The following is a 23,130-nucleotide window of genomic DNA, read 5'->3' on the forward strand; positions in this document are numbered from 1 at the left end:
CCCATCGTTTTATGTCTCTGTGGCTCAGTTTCTTCATCCAGAAAATGAAGCAAATAAACTGGAGCATGTCTAATCATCTATGACTTTGAGTACAGCCAGAAGTGCTACCAGAAAATAATGATAATGCCTAATATAGAATGACTTGGGGCAAGCACTGGTTTAAAACTTTATGATCCATTTATTCTTTGTTTCAACCCTGAGAGGTTCTGGCATCATTCCCATTTTAAAGATGGGAAACTGAGGCACAGAAAAATTTTAAATTACTTTCTTAAGATCATACAGCTAACAAGTAGCAAAGCTGGGATTTGAACCTGTACCCTTAACAATGTACTATATGCCTGCTCACCATGGACTAAGGCAGGGAGGGATGCATCAGGAAGGCAGTCTAACTTACTTCTGGCTTTAAAAGACTGCCAAAGTGAACCAACTGTAAAAAGCAGAATTTGGAATCGTGTTCCAATAGGATGCTAGAGTTTTTCTTTTTTTAACAAGTGGATAAAATAAGTGTGGCTACTGGGAACATGTCTCTCACAGTAGCTCAAGACTCATAGTTACCTATTCAGATAACATTTGTTTTTATTTTTAAAGCTCTCAGAACCACACAGATAAAAGCTGGAAGCAAAGCTCAGGAAAGTGAGTCAGAAGTAGAAGGAGTTGTTATGTATCAAAAGGCAGCGAGGGAAAGAAAAGATATGAGACACATATGAAGTGGCTATAAGGCTCATATGGAGAAGAGCGGGTGGCCTCCAACCAGGAGGGTCACCTGTACAGCAGGATTATTCAGACTGTGGCATCAGTCTGTGCACCTATCAGCTAACAGGCCTGACTGGTTTGTACATTAAAATGCCTGAGGATGAAAATTATTTCACTTTATTTCCTCCAAGTAGACAGCATTCATTTGCTCATTCTCTGAAATTTTATGCTATATGTTGGGACTCAGAGATGAACAAGACCCAGAGAATTGAAACAGATAAACAAATACAACCCAGGGCCATAGATTTTCCACTCCGGTCTCTTGTTTTGGGTTTTATCCACTTGTCACATTCATTGTCTTCATAAAAAAAACTTACTGGGGGCCAGGCACGGTAGCTCACGCCTGTAATCCAAGCACTTTGGGAGGCCAAGGCAGGTAAATCATGAGGTCAGGAGATCGAGACCATCCTGGCAAACACAGTGAAACCATGTCCCCACTAAAAATACAAAAATTAGCCGGGTGTGATGGTGCACACCTGCAATCCCAGCTACACAGGAGGCTGAGGCAGGAGAATCGCTTGAACCCAGGAGGAGGAGGTTGCAGTGAGCTGAGATCGTACCACTGCACTCCAGCCTGGTGACAGAGAGATTCTATTAAAAAAAAACAAAAACAAAAACAAAAAAAAACTTACTGGGTTACAGCTGTATGCAAGACACTAGACCAGATGTCCTCAGGGAAGCAAGGGCTTAATAAGACCCAGTTCACGGAGTGTTCCTCCTATTTGAGTTTTATTTTTCACAGGCCATATAGACAGTGCACAATTAACTAACATTGGGCAAATGTGTAAACGTTTAAAATAGCACTTTCACAAATAATATTTGGTCCTCAAAATAACCATCTGAACCAAGTAGTAGTAACATCCCTGTGAGCAAGTCACTACTCTTACCTCAGTTTTCTCATCTGTAGAATAAGAGAACTGGGCTACAAGATTATCAAGATGTTTTCCAGCTCTGTAAGGCTGTGATTCTCGGCATTTGAACTAAAACTCAGAGACCAAAAGAGACCTGAGAACATTACACCTAATAATGATAGTTCATAATTGTTAAACATGTTCTGTGTTACAGTCCATTCAGGCTGACGCAGCAAAATGTCATAGACCAGGCAACTTAGAAACAACAGACATTTATTTCTCACAATTCTGGAGGCTAGAAAGTCCAAGATCAAGGCAGATTCAGTGTCTGGTCAGGGCCCATTTTCTGGACAGTGCTTTTTTGCTGTGTCCACACAGAATGGAAGGGATGACCAACCTCCCTCAGGCCTCTTTTATGAGGGCTCTAATCCCATTCAAGAGGGCTCAGGCCTCATGATGTAATCACCTCCCAAAGCCTCCACCTCCTAATATCGTCGTGTTGGAGGTTAGGATTTCAACATGTGAATTTGGGAGGACATAAACATTCAGGCCATAGCATTCCATATGCTGGATATTAAGGAAAGTGCCATACATTAATTTTCCAAGTTATCTTCATTAGAGCCCTATGGAAGAGATGGGCACTATCGTTAGGTCCCTGTTCTACAAATGAGGGTACTGAAACACAGAGAGCTTACACACCTTGTACAAGGTAACACAGCTGATCAGTAGGGACTAAGGTGGAACCAAAACCACGTCTGATCCTAGCAACTGCATTTCTAACCACCACACTGTCTGGTCAGCCCTGCACGGGAAGTGACCATGCCCACCTGGAACACAAACCTAGATACTGCAGTTACAAGCCCAGGCTCCTTCAGCTGAACCACTCACGCACAGTATTTTTAAGTGGCTGTGACTCCAGCGGTTGCACTAACTCAACCATGCTTGATGGTAAATTATAAGCAAAGTGCCAGAGCAGCCAGTAATAGGTTGATAATAAATTCCAAAAGAGGTCATGCCCAGAGTGAGCCATAGTTGGGCAGTTTGGCCAGGACACAGAGAAACAAGAACACTTAGCTCCTGCTGGTGGTAGTATAAACCGCCCTAGCCCCTCTGGGATGGCAATCTGGCAAAATCATCAGAAACCACAAAAACATACAAATCATTTACATCTGGCAGTTTCTCTTCTAAGAATTGAGGTTAAACAATTATTGCCTAAGTTTGTTTATTTTTGACCCTTTAGCAGTTAAGCCTTTGAGTATCTGATAAAAGCCATGGTCCATCTCCTTATAAAAATCACTTGCGCGCCGGGCACAGTGGCTCACGCCTGTAATCCCAGCACTTTGGGAAGCCAAGGCAGGTGGATCACGAGGTCAGGAATTCGAGAACAGCCTGGCCAACATGGTGAAACCCCATCTCTACTAAAAATACAAAAATTAGCCGGATGTGGTGGCACATGCTTGTAATCCCAGCTACATGGGAGGCTGAGGCAGGAGAATCCCTTGAACCCGGGAGGCGGAGGTTGCAGTGAGCCGAGATCACGCCAGTGCACACCAGCCTGAGTGACAGAGCAAGACTCCATCTCAAAAGAAAAAAAAATCACACGCACATAACATTTGCATGCAAATATAGAGGATGCATCAATGTTGCTCGGAAGCTCCTCTGTAAGTTTCAGCTATAAATACCTAAAAAGAAATCACTGATGTTCAATACCTGTATAATATGGTATAAGACTTCAATTTACTATTATGCAGGGTTTAAAGTGATGTTGGAAATGTGAAAGAATTTTTAATGACATGGGAAAGTGTTCATGGTAATTGTTAAATGAAGAAGCAGATTATAAAATAAGATGTATAAGATAATCCTCACTAATATGTATGGGCAGGAAAAAAGAAAAAAAATCATGGGAGGCTAAGTACCAAAACATTAGCAGTGATTATTTATAGACTGTAAGATGACAAGTAATTTTTGTTTGTTCTTTATTATTTTTTCACAAGTTCCAAATTTGCTGTAATAAATAGGTAGCCCTATTATGATCAGATATAAATATTTTTTAAAGAGAAATGACCTAATGACATCACTCTGACAAACTTGAAGATTCATTTTTTCCCAGCTCCCAGATGTAAGATCCCAGCCTTCCCAAGGAAAGGGTATCTGTGTCAAAGCCACCTAACAGAAATCAAAGTGCATTGATTTGTGCACTTTGGATGCTGGTACATTCCACATACTTGTGTGTAGAAGTGGAGATACTTTTCTCCCCTTTTAGGAGATAGGGTGAAACAATAGGTATTAAACCCATAAGCAGAAAGGTGAGATTGTCCCTGCTGTTTAAGGAGAGGATTCTCCCAAGTGCCAGGTCTCAGTCACATGCCCAGGAGAAAACTACCTCCCAGAGGCAGACAGGAAAAGAACCAGGATAAACATAAAGTTCATGTTGCTGTTAGAAGCAAATCGAACAGATGGGCCTGGAATCTGCACACCAGGTCTGGGGTGCCATCCCGGACTACAGGAGGGGATATTGCATATTTATTCTTCTCTCACTCTAAATATTTCTTTGGCCAGAAAAGGTTTGTTGGAAACAGTTGTAACCTTTAGAGAACTGATTAAAGATCTGGTTTAGCAATCCCGCTCAAAACATATACATAAATAGAAACTGATGCACCAATCAAACTAGCTATATTTCCCAACATATCTCCCCTCCTTCGTCTGTCACACTCTGTCCATCCCTACATTTCAAAAGACATAGTGAAACGCTGAGCACCAAACGTACATGTTTCTCAAAGTACAAGTCTCAAATACAGCAAAATCTTCCTACAAAAGAAGGGGCCCGGCTTGAGTTTGAACAACAAAGAGAATCCATTGAGGAAAAGTGAGAAGGGTGTTTCAACCAGGGGGAGCACACATGCAAGGCACAGAGACACATACTACAGTGTGAAGAGTGAGGCAGGGAACGGCAGGGGAGCAGGCCCCACAGGGCATGCTACAGTGAACCTTCTCAAAGGAAAGGCACCATCATACCCTGCAAAGTGTTCTGTGTGCCCAATTGCATGTGGCTTCGGAGAAGGGCCTGCTCTTAGAAAGTCAGTTAATGTATCACGTTGACTGTGTAACCTTTTTCAATGTCCCCATTCAGAATTAACTACTCCTTCCCCTTGCTCCCTCAGACACTCTCTTCATACCTCTAGTGCAGTATAAATAGCAGATGGCTGGGCCCCACCCAAGGTTCCTATATCAGACCTCATATAATGGGATCCAGGCCTCTGCCCCTTTCCCTCTCACACCTGCTGTTTCTTGCTGTGAATGAGTAGATCTCTCAGGGTGAACAAGGCTTCCTGAACTGGCTAATGTTGCAAGCAATGTATCCTTATGTTTTTGTTTTAAAGAATGCATATTTCCTTTCCATCATTGTATTACAAGAAAGGCTTGGGGTTTAATTTTGCTTGATTTAGCAAGAAGGTGGACCCACATTTAGCAAAGTGTTAGCCAAAGGACTTCTGCATTTGTAACAAGCTCCTTGGGTGAGTTACACATACAGGAAGGTTCACAAACTCCTAACAGGTGTCCTGGTCTGAGTGCAATCACAGTTCATTTTCTGTGTGTCTGTCTCCCCCATCAGACTGTGAAGCAAGTAGATGTCTTAGACATCTGTAGAGCTCAGTTTCCAGCACAGTGTTTGGAACACACTAGGTCCTAAACGAATGAGCATGTGAAACTCCCTGTCTCTACCTCTGTTCGCTCAAACCTTTGCCACTTCTGCTCCTGTGTTCAACCAGGTGCTGGAAATCTCTTTCCTTCAGAAATTAAAATAAAGGCTGTCTACCCTAGCAGCACATGAGAATAACCAGTTGAGCTTTTAAAAAGTCAGATGCTCAGGCCACATTCCTAGAAATCCTGGTGTAATTGGCCCAGGCAGGGGCTTGGCATTAGTATTTTCTAAAGCTTCTAAAGGAAGGAATATTGTATCCTTTATCTCAGATGGCAAACATTGGGCTGAAAGCAACCCTGGAAGTCTGGACTCTTAGTGGAAGTTGAAACAGTCTAAAACAAAGTCTCTGGACGTCCTCAATTTGTACTTAAGAAGTAGAACACTCAACACTGAAAAGCGAGATGGCAAGCAAAGGTCTCACACTGCCTCCACACTCTGGATGGAGACAGTGGGGATCAGGATGGGATAGTGGCTAGAGTCTAGTAGAAATAGAAAGGGGTTCCCAAGAGACTCCAGACCCCAACATCGAGCTTTTATTGTTACTTCCAGGGCTGTGTCCTAAATGACCCTTTCTGAGACCCTCCACGACCAGCCTCCAGGGAAGCCTGTGACCCAGGGAGAAGAAGGCTCACTCTACTGAGCCACTGCCAAGCTTTGGAGTCAGTGTAACTGAGCCCCATCATCGGCATCAGTGCTTCATAGCTGTGGGAACTCAGGCAAGTCATTCAGCCTCTCAGATTCCTCACCTATAAAATAAAAATAACAAAACTCAGTCCACTGCATCAAGCAATGAGGCTTCAATGTGACAACGCATGTCAAATGTCTGTTGCATTAAAAGTTAATTCTTGTTTCTTAAGCCAGGAAAGCAGATATGTAGCATAAAGACAATGCAACATGTTCTTTGAAGAAGTAATTTTACAGGACTTGAAAGAAATAAACTTGAGATAAGAGTTGAAACCTAAAATGTACCAGAGGGGCATCTCCTTGGGTGCAAGTATCCAAGCTCAGGACTGATTCTCTTTCCATTCATTAGAGCCCGCCAGCGCCTCCGTGCAGGTGTGCTTCCCTCTGACCAGACTGGTTTTTATGCAGCAATCTGGGGAGATGAGAGCTGATTTACTGCCAGTGAGAAACTCCATCACTTGAAGTCTGAAATGACTCTGGGGGCTCAAGAGCAACTTTTCAGCTGAAAGGCTTGCGGGCCATCAGGGTGAAAGTACAGCCTGAGGCTGAGGCAGCCATCAGGGACAAAGGGAGGAATTCAGCACAATTGGCCACACAGTTCTAAACGGTGAGAAGGACGTGCTGCTACGGACACATGCAGTCGGGAGGTCCAGGTGCAAGAACACACAATTAACGAGGCCGAAAGGGCTGGGAATGACATTTTACCTCCCATTCTGGATTTTGACAGCTGACCCCTGGCCAGGGCCGAGGCAGCTGGCCCGTGTGAAATGCTGCCACACCATCTGAGATCATCTCTTGTCACAGTGTTCAAAAAGAAACCAAGGTGGCATTTTCTGTTATGAACCCACACAAGGTGTAACTTAAAAGGAGCCTCCAAGGCCTACAGAAAGGACTGTAACTTTCAGAAACGACCAAAATAACCAATAATTATAAATTTAGCAAATTACCCTATAGAACATTGGACAGCCACTAACGATAATGAGTGAAAGACTGCAGAATTACAGAAGGTGCTTATTTTATAAGGCAACATATTAAAATGACACAAACAGTATGATTTCAGCTATACAAAGTGTCTGCATGTGAGACGAGATCAAATATTGAGCATGTATTACATACTGAGCTGTCTTCAATCATAATTTTATTTAACCCTACAACAGCTCCAAGAGATATTTTTATTATTCCCATTTTGTAGATGATAAAAATGAAACTCAGAGAGGCTAAATAACTTGTGCAAGGGTAGTATGTTTCAGACCCATGACTTTAACAAAGTCAGCATCCTTCTGGTATATTTCAGCCCCAGATGCCCCATTCTTCCTCTTCTCTTCGGTATTTGCTCTCCGACAAGAATGCTGTAATGGACATTTACACATCAGTATAAATTTAAACCATTACTTGTCTCTGGATGTTTAAGAGTAAAATGAAAAGGAAAGTTCCCTTTTTAATGAATCTGAGGCTTCAATAAGCAGCTGAAGGAGTCCAGCACCCCTCCATTCTTGTAGCCAGTCCTAGCTGGATGGCTGTTTGGGGATCAGGAAGGCAGCGAACCTAAGTTCTCTATTTCATGCCTAGACACTGGCCATGAGGCCATGCTCTCTATCCTGGAAAGCCCTTAATACCATAGGACGGAAGGTATTTTCTGCCTGAAAGATATCATTATTGAACAAAAGGGGAGGGAAAACAGAAAAAGGGCATCAAAGCCTAAACAAATAACATCAGCATGAAATCTTTAATGAATGGCTCATCCAATGCGATCTACTGAAATCCAGAAGGTTTAGTAAAAGATGCCTTAAACCCAGTTTATACTGCAAATCGACCATGAAGAAAAGTCAACACCAAGTTAATCCCATTTAATAATTCAGTTTCGGGATGTTAAAACATATTTCTCTCTTGGAGTTTCAGCATGTATGTCTGATAACAGGGCAACCAAGAAGCACACTCAAAAAAAAAGAAAAGTATTTTTTTAGTAACTATACTGTACTATTAGCGACTTGCAAGAGGTGGCAGTTAGTTCTTCCTGACCCCTTACTTTATCTCCCAAATCCCTCCTTTTCTCCCTGACTTCCCCCGAGACAGGGAAATTTTAAGCCTGGCTTTGGAGCCTAGCCTTGACCCAGTGTGACTGCGGGGTCACTGTTTCTGACACCTAGGCCTGGCTGCTCAAGAATCTTGGGTGGGATAAGAGCCATTGGGTCAGGAGACTCTTTCTCAGACCCTTTTGGGAAGAGTCAGTGTCATGGTGCTTCTGATCTCACTGGACACCTTGCTGAGCATGCCCCCAGCGGGTGGTCCCAGGCCAACTCCTTCACCTGTTCAATCCTCAGAACCCCTACAACTCCCAGCTGACATCCTGAGCATTCACCAAATCATCTTGAGCTTGGAGCTGACCAGAGCCTGCCATCAATTAAAATATGCTCACAATCTTAGGCCTGATGTGTGACCTGTTTACTTAACTCCCCGCTTAACTTTCTGGAAAGGGCTTTCTCATCTCTAATGTTCACTTGGATTGGGGCAGCTTCCAAGACTTTGCTCAACAGAGTTGTTCAGACTCGCAAGAAAATGCCTAACTCATCCTTCTTTCCCATCAAAACCTTGAGCTGACCCAAGTTAAGGGCTCTTCTTTCTCCCAAGCCTCCCTTACTTTTACTACAGAGAAAACTCTAGAGTGAAAGTGGTTCTCATCAGCTGTTCTCAGAAGAGCAGCACTTGATGCATACATCAAGCAGAAGGACCAACGGTCAAGTCATAACTGACCACAAAACAGCCTCAGCTCCTCCCTAAGGCTCCCTGCTTCCCTGCTCCCCATGACAGCTCCCTGGATGCTTTGGCAGTGCTTGCAACTGCACAGAAGAGAAATTAAAAGCAAATTTGCATCACCTTTGCTCACTGCTAGAGCGCTCAGTTTTAATTTGCATTTTATTTGCAGAGCACTTGCATATAATATTGTAGAAATGCCGAGAACTCTCCCTTCCCCCTTTTCACCCTGCCTGCTTCTCCTCATTCATGACTCCCAGGATGCCTGCGAACCCGGGTATATTACAGAGGGACTTAGCACACTGGGGAGCTAATGTAGAGAAACTCCAGGTTGCATCTAAGGGCTAGAGGATCTGAGGGGCAGGCGTTTGACAGCAGTAGGCTCAATCTGTAATGAAATGGAGCCCAGATATCTACTTTCCTTATTTATGAAATCATAGGAAAATTCTCCTCACTGCCCACTGTGCAAATATGCATGATGCTGACACAAAACCACCAACTCTCAGGACCGGCTTAACACAATTCCAAACCTGGTGAGAACCCGTGGGGCAGCTACACTGTGCCATCTGTGGAAACCCCTGATGGTCATTTTAATATTCCTTCCCCTTTAACACGTGAACTTTCCACTGCTCTGGTTCTGTTGGGTGTTACACCCACCTGCCTCTCATCCCACCTGGCACCTATATGGTTGAATACCTGACTCCAGAGCCCCCCATGCCTGCACAACATTTGGCTTACACCAAAACTAGCCTGAGTCCAAGATTACACTCCCGACAACACACACACACACACACACACGCACACACACACACACACTTCTCTGCCAGTATAATACTATAACACATTATGATTTCTGTAAGACCTAATGTTTACTAACATCACACACACAGAGGACAAGGAGCTGGGAAATGCACTGCATCATGCCAAGCTAACGTTCCTGCTTACTCAATGCCCATTCTAAGAAGTGCCCTTCTCCCTGTTTACCCGGACAGGCAGCTTCCAATCTGAGGAAATTCGGTGTTAAAAAACAAACAAACAAAAAGGTGAGAATGCTCTGCTAAATATGGTCCTCCAGTGTCAAAAATGACAGCCAGGTTCCAAGACGTACTTTTAAAAGAAAACAAAATCAAGCAATGAGGATAGCGAATACAGAAACAAAACAAAACAAGAACAAGAATAAGAATGAAAGAACAGATTAAACTGGTTCTTTTCTTTTCCTTTTGTTTTAAACTGTTGCCAAGTTATTTATCCCTGGAAAGCCACTTACTTTTTCAAGGTGAAGTATTTCCTTGTGAGATGACTTATTTTACTTGGTTCCACTTAAGTTTATAGCTATTGATTGGGGGTGGAGGAATATCAACTCATAGAATGCTGCGGTACAAAGCGATCTTCAAAACATCATTCACCTTCTCATTTTACAGAGGAAGAAACTGTAAGGCCTGAATTTCGCTCAACCACAATTAAGTGACTTCCCCAAGTTCACACAGACAGACACTCAAAACAGCAGAGACAATAAGAAACTGAGTCTCCCAAACCCCCTTTTCTACTTTCCCTCCCTCTGTACTAGTGAATGAAGAGAATGAGGTTGGGTGCGGTGGCTCACACCTATAATCTCAGAACATTAGGAGACCAAGGTGGGGGTGGATCACCTGAGGTCAGGCGTTTGAGACCAGCCTTGCCTCGCCAACATGGCGAAACCCCCATCTCTACTAAAAATACAAAAATTAGCCAGGCATCATGGTGCATGTGTGTAATCCCAGCTACTCAGGTGGCTGAGGCAGGAGAATTGCTTGAACCCAGGAGGTGGAGGTTGCAGTGAGCCAAGATCACACCATTGCACTCCAACCTGGGCAACAAAGTGAGACTCCACCAAAAAAAAAAAAAAAAAGGGAAGAAAAAGAAAGAAAAGAAAAGAAAAGAAAGCAGAGAATGTTCTGAGATATGGCTGGTGATGCTGACATTGCTTCTGTTCAAAATCTTCCTCCTCACTCATTCACTACCCTTTGCAATGACAATCCATGTCCTTGCCCTCAGTTTCCACTTCTATCTATCAAAAACATCTGTGCCTAAACAATCACTTTTACTTCATGTGGCCATAATGAAGATGAATGACACAGCAGTACCACTGAATTTTTGGTAAGGTCATTTTTATTGCTGTCTAATTGCTCAATGATCCTAGGACAATCATCCTTATGTTTCCTCCTCCTTAGAGAAAAGTGCCAGGGTTAGGTTTTTCTCTCTAGGTGCATGAGGAGGCTACCAGTTGCTAGAAATGTAGCCTCCTGTAACTCAGCATAGTTGATTTTCCTCCCAGCTTCCAGGAAGCTCAGAACTAGGTTTCACGTGCTCAACTGAAATGATCCCCTTAGCCTATGTTGTTTGGAACACTTCTTGCTCCACACTACTCCCTTCATTACTTTGCTGTTATTCTTTTATTCTTTTTATAATCATCATATTATCTTTGTCTTCACTGTAAATTGCTTCAAATCTGCTTTGGAAGGGTAGAGTATAAATAATCATAATGAAACTCTCAAGACTTTTCAAGCTTTGAGGAGAAAGATAATGTATAATTTTCGTGCATCTTGGTCTAAAACCAGGAATGTTGAGCTAGTGAGAACACTCCCTTTGTGCCAAAATTACCACACAAAACAGAGAACTCCAAGATGCTCCTGAACTTTAAGGTAAATCTGGGACTGGCTCCCTGTGCTTCCACTGTTCCATAGCCCACGGTGCTTCTGCTGCATTTATCCACAAAAGTGATCATCTCCTTTATGGCTCACAAGTGGCATCTTACTTCTTCCCAATGTGCTGGGGGCTGGGAATGCTTCGTGGTTGGCTGACCTTGTACCCACTCTGGTGCTTTGGGTTGTTCATTGATCCTCGTCAAAATTTACAAAAGCACAAGACAGATGAGAAGGGGGAAGCACATTCCTCAGCTGGAAGAGTGGCCAAGTAACCACAAACTGCTGGCCCTCCTGGGATTGTGCTGGTCACGGACTTGGCTTCAGCAGCCCAATGACTTGTTCCTCCAGACATCGCCTACGCCTGCAGTCAGTTATTCTTCACTCAGACCACCAGCCCTCTGGGTCCCAGGGAGGCAAAGCATGATGGGAAGTAGGCGGGTACTGGACAGAAATGTAAGGGGCCAAGGTAAGACCAGGAAGGAGGCCACTTCCCCCAGAGTCAGCCCCTTGCTGGATTCTAAGACCCCTCTGCTCTAACAATTATCTTTCTAAATAGCTTCAGTCCAAGCTGTGGAGGCTGCGGTGGACTTTAAAGCAGTAGGAACAGAACATAAAGCTTTCCATATCTTCCACACAGATATTATGTCTGGTATATGGGTGGGACTACCCCAGGCCAGAGATTGTTGTTTTCTTAAATTGCAAAGTTTATCACACCCTCCATCTAAGGTGCATAAACCCTGGGCCTGAGAAAGGAAGGGGTCACAGTGGTCACTACATTACACATTAGTTTAATCCTCAGTTCTACTGGTTCTACTGATCCTTAGTTCTGGAGGTGATCAGAACTGAGGTGGTGAAGCCAGGCTCCACTCTTTACTAATAGGGTAACCCTGGGAAAGTTACTTAACTTCTCCAGGTCTCAGTTTCCTCATCTATAAAGTGGGAACAATAATGGAGCCCATCTCATGGGATCAGAAAGCCCATGGTATGTGCTTGGCTTAAGGCAAGTGTCATACAAACTTTAGCCTCTTCCGCCCCAAAAATATCTTGTCCTCCAAGATTTTAGTCCAGTCTCAGAAAGAAAAAGGAACTCAATAACCATGAGAGTTAGTTCAGCCTTCTCTCAATTATTTATAGAAACAACACATTTCCTGTTTGAGGACCACATCACCCAAGATATGCCACTTCTAAACTTGGTCTTCAGGAGCATGCAGGACCGGTTTGGATATACAGTGAAAGATGAAAACCAGTTATGATTGGGTCTGCTCATTTCTACTTATTTCTACTCCCTTGACCCAGATAATTAAGAACTAACTGCACATGGTTAATGCTCTTATATAAACACAATGCAAATCTTACCATGTCATTCCCCTGCTTCAAGCTTTTCAAAGATCCCTAAACCCAAGTCCCTTCCATGATATCCAAGGACCCCCATGATCTGACCCTCATTGCCCTTCCCTGCCTCATCACCTGCTAGTCTCTGTCTGGACCTTCATAACCCAGCAATATTGAACTTCTTTTTTTCTCACTGGTGCCCGGCATCCTCTTCCTTGTCTGGTGCCTTTACCCAGATTGTCCCATCAGCCTGGAAAACTTCCCCTCTCCTCGTCTGCCAAATCTGCTCAGGCATCATGTCCTTCTGGACACCTGTCATGCACCTTCCCCTGCCACTTGCCCCACAGCAGGCTGGGTGCATCTACCTCATGCTCCAGTTATAACCTGCACATTGTTTCATCACTCTACACTTACCACTTTGCATTATAAGGATCTCTATTCCTTGTCTCTTGGGCCCTCTAGAGAGTGCCCGCCCACCGCCCTGAGATCAAGGAGTGTGTCTGTCTCTTTTGCATGTGTGTGTCTATGTGTCTCATGTGCCCAGCACATAGTAGGTGCTCATGAAAGGAAACACAGAAAGGAAGGTGAGAGACACGTGCAGTTGGACTGGTCAACAGATAGTGGTAAGTTACACTGCCCAGGTAATGGGGTCGATGGATTCATTGACACATATTGCCACCCAGCAGTGGCAGTATCCTGGAGAAAGGGCCCCTCCACTAGAAATTTATGACTGAGCAAAGGGGAGAGGAAAGAGAGATGAAGGGAGACAAACTTATGACATACAACACTATCTGGGATGGAATGTTCTAGAAAGCAAGCATGAGAGGGAACAAAGACATCAAGCAGAGAATCTTGAAGCTTAAGTATGAAAGGACCCCGTAGGCCAAATATCGCATCTTAAAATAAGCCTCTCCACTCAGGGCTAAAGCAAGAAGAGGGGCTAAGTATTGTGAAGCAGAGGAGTCCCTACAACCATGGTCTTTCCTGACACAGCTCCTGGGCAGAGTTTAGCCAACTGCACATTCCACAGTAGAAACGTCAAATTGGATATTCATCAGTTGCTCCAAAGAAACACGGAGATACAGAAATCTGACCCAAGTACTGGCAGTATCTAACTTGAATCTGGCTTCTTTTTATCTTTATTATTGGTCTCACTCAGGGGCATACAGACTGCATTCACAGTTGTTTGAAAACCACAGCAGGTTAAGTACCAAGACTCCAGAGTTAGGGCCAACAAGATATGATATGGTGAGTGAGCCAAGGAGTGACCAACCAAAAGCCATAGCACGTGGAAAACCAGCACAGCCCCGGTCCTGACATTCTGCACACACCTTCAGGGAATTTCCATCCATAGGAGCCCAGACCACAGGTGGAAGGACCAAGAACAAGTACAATGCGTTACTAGCATGAACGTCATTTGTGAAAACTATGTCCCAGATGTGCATACAGAAAAAGCCAGCTTTCTCATTGCCCAGCTCCTGCCTGGACTTGTATCCCTAAGCTCTCCCCACACTAAATTCATACCCACCCATCAGACATCCTTTACTCCTCCAACCATCTTCCTCCCACCTGTTCATCTAGTCTGCAGAGCTCAGCTTAATGGAAATTGTAGATATATAACCTTTTTGATATTTTAGATTATCACTTAATAGCACTTAATAGATAGTCACTCTCCTCTTGCCCCTCCCTTTTGGTATAAATTTCCCTCTTCCACTTAGGTTGGGCTTCACCATATGGCTTGTTTGGGCAGTGGAATGTGAGTAAATGTGTGTGGTTTGGCTTCTGTCATTCTCCATGAGAACACATCTAAGTGGCTCCTGGTCCAAAGAGAATGTGGAACAATACCTGGACCCCTTCTGAAGCCTGGGTAAGTCCAGGTGACCCATAACCTGAAACAAAGTTGCCCCTGCCCACCCAGAGACCAAAGAGTGAGAATAAACGCTTGGCTTTTTTAAGTCTGTAGTTCTAGGATGCTTTCTTATGCAACATTCCTGTAGCTATAGCTAACCCATACACTCTTAGAAAAGCTCAACTTGATCAACTTGATTGCTAGTTTGCTCTTTCTTTATCTTCCTGTGTAACACAGTGATGGCTCCTTCCCAAATGCAGTCAGTACAGGATGGGCTCTGAATATCCCCAACAGCCTGTTGGTGGCTCTCACACCACAATATATCCAAAATACACAGTGCCTGGTACCTCCCAGAGATGAGATGGCTAGTGGTTTGGCTGCCTCTGCCTGACTTCCCACCATCAGCAGGATTTCCACTCCAGTCCTTGTTGGAAGCTGTGTGTGCCATACCACCCTCCTCCGCCTCCCTCTGCCCAGGCAGCACACAGAGTGAAGCGGTCAGCAGGAGAGGGGCTCAGCCTGAGCTGCTGGCAGCAACTCTCCCCATGTCCTCTCAGGCAGAAGACAGTTGCTGTGTCTGTGCATATGGGCAGTGGTAATGAGAATTTCCTGTGGCTTCCTGCAAGGGAATCAGGCAGTGCAGGCAAAGCAGGCCAAACTTCCCTTCTTGTTCCAGAAATGACAGTGAAACAAATGGCAGGAAACTCTCTGTGCTGACCAACACAGGAAGGATTGCCAGGGCACAGCTCTGGAAGTGGGAAGAAAGTGAGAGGAAAGATAAAGGGAGCAAGAGACAAAGACAGTTGGAGCACAACTATAACTTTAGTGTGAATCACTCTATATTACATCATTGGCTTTCACAGCTCTGTCCATCAAACCTTACCACATCCAGTTCCAGAAAGGCTTAAAACTTATGAATATTTGCTATCCAGAAAACATGGTTGATGACATTCCACACGCATTCTGGATAGCCAAGGTGCCAGATAGGTGGAAAAAAATGAGCCGGTTTGAGTAAGCCCAAGGCCACAGTACAACTTGGGGTAGTTCTTAGTTGCAAATGGGCCTGTACTTGCACCACAGGCAGAATGAAGAAGAACATCTGGATCCCCTCCCCAAGATTACGCTATGCCCAGAAGGGATTCTGAGAGGTGTGCAGTACATACATGCTATATATGTGTGCTGAGATTCTAGTAGATTCACCCCCATAACCTCCAACCCTCAATACCCTTACAACGAAGATCCATCTGAGCTTGCAACTAACCCCTACCCACCTCAGTTGGTCCTGGCATTCTGCACATACCTCCAGGGAATTTACATCCATAGAAGCCTGGACCACAGGTAGAAGAACCAAGGAGAAGTACAATGAGTTATTAGCATGACCGTCATTTGACCATCTGTATTCAGACTGGCATTTGGACTCAGAATTTAAATGAAAAATAGTTCCTGAACAACAACACATTTTAAATGTTAACTTTATTTTTAAAAAGACTGTGTGAAGGCCACCAACCATGGCTACAAATGCTCCTCCCCCTTCCTCCTTGGTTCCATAAATGTTGAGTCACAGAACAACTTCAGGAGGTCAGGCAGCCAGAGAAGGGCTTCTGCAACCTGCTTGACAACATAAGAAGAAAAAAGGAAAGGAAAGAATCACACATTAAAGAAATAGTTTTGAGGAAAAATCAGTCAGTATTTTTATAAGGAAATTATTAGTCCAAGTTTGAAAGAGATACACTGATGCTATCATATTCAACATATCCACAGGACAGGAGACTGGTCCCCGGACCACTGGGGAATACTCACTGGATGCCAAGGAACCATAATTAGCCCTCTGAAAACCAGATGCCAGGGAGGAGAGCCGAGAACACCTTCCATACAAGCTTTGTGGCCAAGTCACACCAGCCTCACTCAGGTTCCTCCAATGCAAATGCAAATAGTAAGAATTGCAGCAAGAGGCCAGGCGCAGTGGCTCAAGCCTGTAATCCCAGCACTTTGGGAGGCCGAGACAGGCGGATCACGAGGTCAGGAGATTGAGACCATCCTGGCTGACACGGTGAAACCCCGTCTCTACTAAAAAATACAAAAAAACTAGCCAGGCGTATGCCTGTAATCCCAGCTACTCGGAAGGCTGAGGCTGGAGAATTGCTTGAAGTCAGGAGGCAGAGGTTGCAGTGAGCACAGATTGCGCTACTGCACTTTAGCCTGGGTGACTGAGAGAGACTCCGTCTAAAAAAAAAAAAAAAAAAAAAGAATTGCAGCAAGAAGCAGAATCATTCTGAATTCAATAATGCTCTATATAAATTTTAAATACAATGTGTATGTCATTCCGTGATTCTGCAAAGTGTCTGCTAAGAACAGAAGAAAGCAAAGACCCTATGGTAAAATAACAGGAAAGACATTGAATCTCTTTAATATAATTTTTTAAAACAATACTGAGCACTTGATGATTCACGCTTTCTCAAAGTTGTATCATTTAGTCCTCACAAAGATTCTACGCAACAGACATTATGATCCCCAATTTACAGGTAAGAAAATTGAGGCTCTGAAAGATTAAGTGACTTGATTGGTCCCCTGGACTTGTGACCTTTTATTCCCTTGCACTACATTCCACAGCTTGGGACTATGTGAGTGTAATGAGGGACTTTTCCTGTGCCTATTAATTTAGAGACAGAATCTGTGCCAGTACATCCACTCACAGTCTCTGCCTCAGAAGACGCTTGAGAAGTCATGTGTCATCTGGAGGGGTGATCTGCTCATCTTGAAAGCACCTCCCAGGTTAGCCAATGGGACCTGACACAACCCTGGATTATTGGTCCTTCCCCTCTGTTTTGATGACCTGAATATTATTATAGATGATGCTAACAAAGGCTCATGGGTGTCTCGTATTCTATCTCCAGTCCCCTTTGGAAAGAAGAGATGCTTATGGAAAACCTCCCTTTCCGTCCTGAGTCAAGACATTCCTTGGGTGATTGGAGGGGAGCCCCCTCCCCGCCCTGCCACCATTTGGAAGTGATTATCACCGAGATACCCTGACAGAGTGAATGATGCCGAGGGCTCGCTCCTGGATGCTGAGCGAAGAGCTTGCTGCACGCTCCCCACCCCCAACCCTTGGCACACGCTGCTACAGAGAGCTTGGAATCCCACTTGGATGCTGATTTCCAAGGCTTGCTTTCCATTTTCTGATACATGGGATCAACTTTAATAACAAAAACCTGGCAGGGAAGGCACCTCTGCCTAGCAAGAGCCCCCAGTGGCAAAACTGAGGAAGTCCTGGTGGGGGGCTGGAGGGCAGACTGTCAGCTCATCTATTACCCTCCGCCAGAGATGCAAGGGCACTCTGTGACCTTCCCCTAGGCCTTCTGCCTCAAAGCCAACAACAGCAGCAACTGTCTACATAGTGGCTTCTTCTTCTTTTCCTTGAGGAAGCCCCTCCCACCATCTCCAGCCAAGATCCACCCAATCTGTCCTGTAGGTTCAGCTTGTGCTATAGATTATTGGGGTAATTTGTACTCCCCACATGGCTCTCAGCAGCCTCTCCAAAAAGGAATGCAGAAACCACTGGGACCAGACATTGCTGGATGCTCAAGAAGACCAGTGAACCACCCACCTTCCCCATGACCTTTGTGTCTGGAACTGAAAGCTTGTTGGTAAGCTGGTCTTGGCAAGCCAAATCACAGCATTGCAACCTCTACTACAGTCACCACATTGTAAGGTGCCAGACAGAGGATGTATTCCATCCCACTGCCTTCACGAGAAAAAATAAAAATGAGAAAAATGCTCATCCACTTACCCTGAACAGTCATGTCCTCAAAGCTGTCTCATTAGATATTCACAACAATCTTATGGCACAAATATTCTCCTCATTTCACAGATGAACAAAAGCCGCAGCTTTGTTGTCCGATGCCCTACTGCCAATAAGTGGCAGTCACAATTTGAATCCCAGTATTATAACTAAAGGGCATAGCACTCTGCTTCATTTCACAGAGTTTCAGGCTCTCTGAATTCTAGTCCACCACAGTGGCTTGATAGTTTCGTAAAGGTAGGGACATTTGACATCCCAACAAAATTCTTCCCAGCTCTATGCAGTATGAATTTGAATTCTTCATCAGTGATGAGTGACAATGATACTTCCTCTCTAACCCAGATTTGGTCTCTTTCCACCTTCCTAACTTTCTGTACCTTCCCTCCAAGCTCTTACCAGGCAGGAAGATTTGACAGGCTTCCAATGATGAAATAAATGAGCAGGGTAAGGTGATAAAAAAGCACCTTCTTTGCCTGTTTTGTGTTCTTAATAGAAACTCATCAGGTTTAGTATTACAAACTCAAAGCTGCCACTATCAAAAGCCACAGGTCGCTGAAGATAGAACAGTAAGTAAAAGTGAGTTATCATGCATAGCTAGCCATCATTATACCCCCTGACAAAACTGGAAGCCAAGCCAATCTAGCTGTTTGTGCAGTATGAGCAACCAACAGAAGGCTCATGCATCCAATGGGGTGGAGATGCAGATGTTGCCCAGGCACTGTTTTTCTCCCCATTTCCTTCTCCACACTCCTGTATTTTGGGCATTGCTTCATGTTAGTGAATGATCCTAGTTTATTTGAGATGTGGGTACTGAGGGCTGCTGGAAAGTAATTACCACTGAAATGTTGAACCACAAGTGAGGAGAGCTCAACTCTGCTTTTATCTGCATTGCTCAGGCATTTGCAATACAGAAGGAATGCGATGCAGACAAGGATTTGAGAAAGTATATTGTATTTGATTATGATTCCTGTAAAAATCTTGGAGACATGTGATCATCCACAGGAAAATGAAAGAACTTTATATACAAAAGTTACCATTATGACAATATTTCCCATACTGTCCCCCAGATCTGGGAGTCTATTTCTATTTTGACTTTCCCACTTCTTTTAGTTCTAACATTCAAGAAGTTTTAAGACTTATCTGGAATCTCATCCACAGATGTAATGGAATCCCAAGAACTAAGTATTTCAATCAACAAGATTTACATTTTTTCTTCTGCCAGGGCCCCTCGCTCTTCCCTAGAAATGCCTGACTGGAATTGGAGTGGTCAGAATAAACTGCAGTATTCATCAGAGATTTTCAAAATGATGGGACCAAAGGGCTGAAGTGATAAATACTTTATTGGAAGTTCCTAATCATATGAAAAATGATCTCCCATCTATAAAAAGAATCTCAGGCCCAGTCATCCTTGGACCACATTCCCACCTTCATGTGGGTTTGTGTGACAAGAAGCCTCCTCTCAACTGGATTCTGAAATCATCAGAAGTTCCCAAGCTCATTCTATCTCCACTGAAGGGATAACACAACAAGAGCGGCCTGCCCCTCAGAACCCCAGGCTGTCAACTATAGAGACCCAGCCCACTGGCTGGCTCTTTAACACCCTCATGCCCCTGAAGCTACTGCATGGACATGCCTGAAGATAGGCATACCACACCAAGGGCCACACACTCCAAACTTTGAAGACCAACAGCCTCTTTCTCAGAATTGTCATCAAAGGTTAAGGGATGCCACTCTGAGTCAGGCAAGCTCTAAACTGTAGACCCAGCTTTGAGAGACAAAGGCCTGGGTTTGCTTGCCCCAGAGGCTCCTGGAAAAGAAAGCCCTTCAGGCTTCCACTGCACAAAGGCATTCAAGATCTTTGAAGGATGATGGGGCCAATTTTTGCTATAAGGCCCAATTCCCTCAGAGCATTTCAGAGGGCACTGGTGTGTGATGTGCCCTTCATGATGGCTGAGAGCTCCTCAAAAGCTTTCAGTCTTAACTTGCAGCTTTGCAGTGACCCAAAACAGAACTCCTTGTGCTACCATGGCCATTCTAGCAGATGGTCCTGAGCTACCCACTCTGCCTCTAGAGGAGCAAGAGGCAACCATGTACTGCTATATCCTCATATTCTTTATTCAACTCTGACAAATGATAACTGCTTCTTCTTTTAATGGTTTGGATGTTTTCCTTTGTTTTCAAATGCCTGGACTCTATTTTAGCAGTTCTAAAAAAGTACCGGAATTTCTCCCTTATTATTATTCTAATGGGTTTTGAGGTTGAAAACCAGGGCCATGAGGACAAGGAAGAGTTTTTGTGTGTATTAGATTAGCAAAAGAGCAGTATGGTATGACAGGCACAGTACAGCTGGGAAATCAGGAGCTTATGAGCTCTAAGTCCAGCTCTGGCCCTATTTGCTGTTGCTCTGAGAAAATTTCATTGTGCTGCTACTTTTCATTTTTTTCATACATAAAACAGGTATGCTTATCCAAATTAAAGACATCTGTTTATAAATTATTTGACTCTCTTCCCACCAAGAACTGGGACCATTTCCCCCACCATGAGTCTAGATGGGCTCTATGACAGTGGAAGTCACACTGTGCCAGTTTCCCAGCCCAGGTTTTAAGAGACTGGTAAGTTCCACTTCCTGTCTCTCAGATCATTCATGCTTGGAATCCAGCCACTATGCTGTAAGGAAGCCCAGGCAACTCTATGTAGAGGCTCAAATGGAAAGGAAATAAGATCCCCAAGCCAACATCCCCAGCCAAGCTCCTAGGCAAGAGCCAGGACCAACTTAATGGCCACATGTGTGAGCCATCCTGGAAACAGATCTTCCATCCCCAACTGGTCCACCCACAGCAGACACCATACCAAACAGCAACAAACCATCCTTGCTGAGCCCTACCCTACTGCAGATTAATTAGCAAAGTAAATGGTGGTTGTTGTTTCCAGTTGCTAACTTTTGGCTTGGTTTGTTATGTGCTAATGAATGATAAGGATTTATATTTGGACTTCGATGGAAGAAAATGGAACGGAACCAAATATAAAGGAATTATCCTTTTCAATTATGCCTCTCTAGCTCACACAAAGAAACTGAATATCAGAGGGAAAAAAAGTCCTCTGAAGAAGTGGCATTCTTGTCTAATGGCCTTATATCCTCATCATTGACTGAGGGTTAGTCATGCTCAACTTATGCCAATCAGAAACAATACAGAGTCCACAGGTAAGTTCATCCCAGCAGGATCAGCATAATTATGGGACCCAGTGTCGAAGTGAAAATGAAGGGTTCCATGTTGAAAAATTAAGAATTACATATAAAAGTATAAATAATTTCAAGAGGGAACAGCAGATGATTAAACCAAGAGCTGCCCTTCATCCCAGCTTAACAGCCTAGCTGATCTGATCCATATCATAGAAACACATATCCTAAACCCTAGACACCCATCTCCTCCACTCCTTACCTGATATTTCATTTAGAAGAAGCATTCTGTTATTTCATTTAGAACAAGGCAAAATCTGCCTTATGTCATGAACGGTTCTTTAAAATGATCAACCAACTTCTTCATATGTAGTCACACACACCTTCTTTTTTTTTTTTTTTTTTGTCGTCGTTGTTGTTGTTATTGGGGTCAGGGTTGGGTAATAGAGAAGAGTTTTTTAAAGGCGTGGGCAGGGCTTAAGGAAAGCAACAAAAAATGGTATGGAATCCCAGGCTGGAAACTTCAGGGAGCTATTGCCAGCCCTAAGCCTGAAGGGAGCAGTTACCAGAACCCACGAAGAAGCTGGGGGAATAAATTCCCAGCTCATTTCCCTTCTGCCTTCAGCTCTTCTGCCAGGGCCTCTTGCTGGTCAAACCAAGAGAAGCCAGAGGACAGATGAGTTCACTGAGGCAGGGCAGGCAAGCCAGTCTCATAGGAGTATACATGAAAGCTAAGGTATTTTTAAGAAAACTGGAAAAGCCCTCTTCAGAAAATCTCAACATTTTCTCACTTATCCCTGCAGATAACAACAACAACAAAAACAGCATCGCAGGAGGAACCCCTTGGCTGACATTTGCCAAACTGCTTTCAGAAATCATGGCTGAGCTAGGTAGCTGAGGTAATGAAGGCAGTGAGTGGTTATGCTAGAGATGGCAGGGGCAGCCCTCACCCCACAGCAATGGAAAGGAGTGTTAACAACAAACAGAGAGAGGCAACCAAGCCAGCTCCCTAAGAAAATATCTCCACAAACTCACACCTCCTTGAGAAATAACTGCTGTCTCAGTCATTTGTACTGAACATGCCTGAGGGTGGCAGCAGGCCGGGGGGGGGGGGGGGGGGGGGGGGGGGGGGGGAAACCTGGGGACAGTCACCACATGTGCAACATCTGAGCTCCAGAACAAAGCAGAGAGCACGGCAACGGGGCCTAAGAATATCCCTCTACCCTCCTGGAACCAACCTCTATGAATGCAGCATCCCAGATGCTTCAAAAAGGGCTCAAGCAACTTCGCTTTTACATTTGCATCTTAAGTGCAGGGTGCCCCCAGGTCAGTGGTAGCATTTTCGCAAGTCACCCTTTTCTCCTTTAAGATCTGACAAGAAACAGGGTGCAGTAGCTCTAATGTGAGATCAGTGCCCTTTCTAGCTGGTCCCCCATCTTATTGACCTTTTTCCTTCTTTAGGTCTTAGCTTTTTCTTTCTTCATTTTGTTTCTTCTAGTTTTTTCTCTACCTTTTCAGAACTGTAATTTCTTCCAATATCTTTTTT

General features: G+C 44.1%; 1 protein-coding gene across 2 annotated transcripts in view; it reads right to left on the reverse strand.

Moving 5' to 3' along the window:
• Positions 1-23,130, reverse strand: part of LMX1A (LIM homeobox transcription factor 1, alpha) — a 156,462-nt gene that overhangs the window by 90,915 nt on the left and 42,417 nt on the right. The window lies entirely within an intron of this gene.

This window comes from Colobus angolensis, unplaced genomic scaffold, assembly GCF_000951035.1.
Source record: "Colobus angolensis palliatus isolate OR3802 unplaced genomic scaffold, Cang.pa_1.0 Scaffold126, whole genome shotgun sequence".
In the NCBI taxonomy this organism is placed as follows: Eukaryota; Metazoa; Chordata; class Mammalia; order Primates; family Cercopithecidae; genus Colobus; species Colobus angolensis.